Genomic DNA, 2,921 nt, shown 5'->3' with positions numbered 1-2,921 from the left:
AATGGAGGTGATTTTTAGGGCAAATCGTTTTTAAACAAAGAAAATGGTATTAAAGGAAAAAGAGGAGCGTCGACGGGAAAAGGAGAGCGTCAAGATAAAACCAAAGCGTCGATCGAAACAAAGGACGGTGGACCGAAACAGGGGAAGACCCGAGAGGAGTTTGCCACTGTCGTTCGCTGCGCCACCATCGTTCACCGCCGTCCACCGCCGTCCGGCAACCGAGAACAGACCCGAGGAGAGCTTGAGAGACTGTCCATCGCGGTGAGTTCAACAGTGCCAGTTTCTGCTTGCCAGGCCGGGAGGTGATCCGAGAGGGCTTCTCCGGTGCCAATTTCGCATTCCGACCATCCTCCGGCGTCGATTACCTATTTCCGACCATTCCCGGAGCTATTCCGACTCCGACCGAGACTCAAGAGAGCCGGTTAGAGAACTTCAGCTCTGTTTCGTTCTTCGCCGGACGTTACCTCCGTTCGTCGGCTTCTAACCTTCGTCGCCGGCGTCGTCTCTACCTCCGGCCACTCGCTCTTGCTACTCGAAGCCATCAATTTTGGGAAATTGCAGTACCCGTGAGAACGAGTTGCTGCCCGAGCGAGATGAAGGAGAAGGGGAGTAATTCGTCATTTTGGAATTTAATTTTTTATATAGTTTGAACTTAGGTTTTGAATGTTTATTAAATTTGATTTGATAATTAATGTTTATTGAATATTTTTTTTCCGGATATTTGATTAAATTAGCTAGTTAGGGTAGGATTATAATTTAGGTTGGATTTTGGTATTTTAATCCGATTTCTGTCTTTCACTCTATGCACCCGAGAGGGGCTAGACGCAAGGATTGAGAAATCGGATCCGTGGTTACGTGGCGCTTGAGAGAGGCACGAATCACCGTAAAATCCAGAGTTGACATTTCCTGTTGTGCAAGTAGTTAATCAGATGATTGCTTGATAATTTAGGATATAATTAGTGTTTAGTTCAGATTAATTCATCATATTTGGTTAGGCTAGTTAACTGAAGAATACACAAAATTCAGTCCTCCCTGTGGATATGACCCTCGCTTCCCGCTAAATTACATAAATGATTCGTACGCTTTCGAGGTATAAAAGCCGATGTAACTAAATTTTACATCAAGTTTTTGGCGTCGTTGCCGGGGAGGCACGTATTAAGTGTATTTCGTTGTTCTCCATGGTCTTAGGTTAGATTTATTTTTATTTTATTATTATTATTATTATTATTATTATTATTATTTTTTTTTTTTTAGCTTGGTGATTTTGTATGGAATTATTTTTATTTATTCTAGTTAGTTCGTATTTTCAATAGTGAGTTTGTTAGCTTAATTTGATAGTTCGTTTTGTTTCTTTTTGTGTTTTTATGCATGGGCGCTGCTCCCTAGGTGGACCATTAGCTTCCTTTGTTGAAGAGGTAGAACAAATTTGTAGGAAAACACCCGAAGTCAAGTTAGGAGCTACCATGGCCAATCAGGGTGAACCATTACAGTTACCTGCAGCAGGTGACCGTAGAGCCCTGAGGGATTATTCTATCCCATCCCACTTCATCTCACCTTCTTGCATTATATTGCCACCCACTACTTCCGCCAGTTATGAGTTGAAACCGGGTGTGATCCAACTCCTCCCTACATTCTATGGGTTGGAGAAGGAGGACCCATATTACCACATCAAGGAATTCTTAGATATTTGTGCAATTTTTAAATTCCAGAATTTCTTAGATGACTCTGTCCGGTTAAGACTTTTTCCATTTTCACTTAAGGATAAGGCCAAGTCTTGGCTTAATTCCTTGGAGGTGAGCAGCATTACTTCATTGGACACATTAGTCACAAAATTTTTATCCAAGTACTTTCCCATTCAGAGAACTACAACCCTCATGAGAGAAATCTCCAACTTTATGCAGCACGAGGGTGAACACTTTTATGAGGCTTGGGAGAAATGGAAGGATTTGATCCGTAGGTGTCCGCATCATGGGTTTGAGAAATGGCATTTAGTGCAATACTTTTATCAAGGTCTTACACCCCAGGTTAGATCCATGGTAGATGCAACGAGTGGTGGGAGTTTGATGGGTAAGAGTGCTAGTGAGGCGTGGGACTTCTTTGAAACGTTGAGTGATCAATCTCAGCAATGGGGTTCATCATTTAATGTTGATAGGAGATCCCACGAAGCCAAAAAGGGGGTCTCTACGAGGTTAGTGAAATACCCATGCTCATGACCAAGATTGAGGGGTTGACTAGAAAAATTGATGCCCTTATGGTGTCCAAGAGTTCACCTGCTCCTAACCCATCTACTGTCTGTGCCATATGCTCTAGTTTATCTCATCCCACACAAATGTGTCCATCTAGTTCATCCTACCCGGAGCTCATTGAGGACTTGAATGCAGTCTAGAATTTTCATAGACCAAACCGGAACGATCCTTTTTCAGAAACATATAATCCGGGTTGGGCTAGGCACCCAAATTTCTCATGGTCCAAGGGCCCACAGGTTGGGGTCCTCTAGGGTTTACTCAACCCCAAGCTCTGCGCCCACACTTCACTCAAAAACCATTGATTCCACAAAAACCTTCACTTGAGGATACACTTCAACTATTCATGCTGAATACACAGTCCTCCATTGCTAAACTTGAAATGCAAGTGAGTCAGTTGGCCAGCCACATGAGTGAACAAACACAAAATAGACTCTCGAGTCAAACCATTCCTAACCCCAAAAGCACACATGAGAGTGGGTTGAGTTCCAAACCCCACCATGAGCAAGCCAAAGCCATAACCACCCTTAGGAGTGGTCGTGAGTTGAACAATGGGGTAGGGACCACTAAGTCTAAGGAGTCAAAGGATGACAATGGGGACACATCATTGGGTGAAGAACCTCCAAGTTCTCCACCAACAGCCAAGCAGATCCCTAACCAAGTCCCACTAGCTCCTTA

General features: G+C 43.5%; 1 non-coding gene across 1 annotated transcript; it reads right to left on the bottom strand.

The window, feature by feature from the left end:
* Positions 1-1,868: 1,868 nt before the first annotated feature.
* On the bottom strand, positions 1,869-1,975 carry LOC137966799 (small nucleolar RNA R71). Its single transcript, XR_011116289.1, has one exon. It is a non-coding gene; the product is annotated as a small nucleolar RNA R71 (small nucleolar RNA).
* Positions 1,976-2,921: the final 946 nt, after the last annotated feature.

The sequence above is a fragment of the Aristolochia californica genome, unplaced genomic scaffold (genome assembly GCF_029961685.1).
Source record: "Aristolochia californica isolate CCGP_79_NKW_82.1479 unplaced genomic scaffold, dmAriCali1.0.hap1 SCAF_5, whole genome shotgun sequence".
Classification (NCBI taxonomy): domain Eukaryota; kingdom Viridiplantae; phylum Streptophyta; class Magnoliopsida; order Piperales; family Aristolochiaceae; genus Aristolochia; species Aristolochia californica.
The sequence above is the reverse complement of the archived record's forward strand: the minus strand, read 5'-3'. Positions and strand labels throughout refer to the sequence as shown.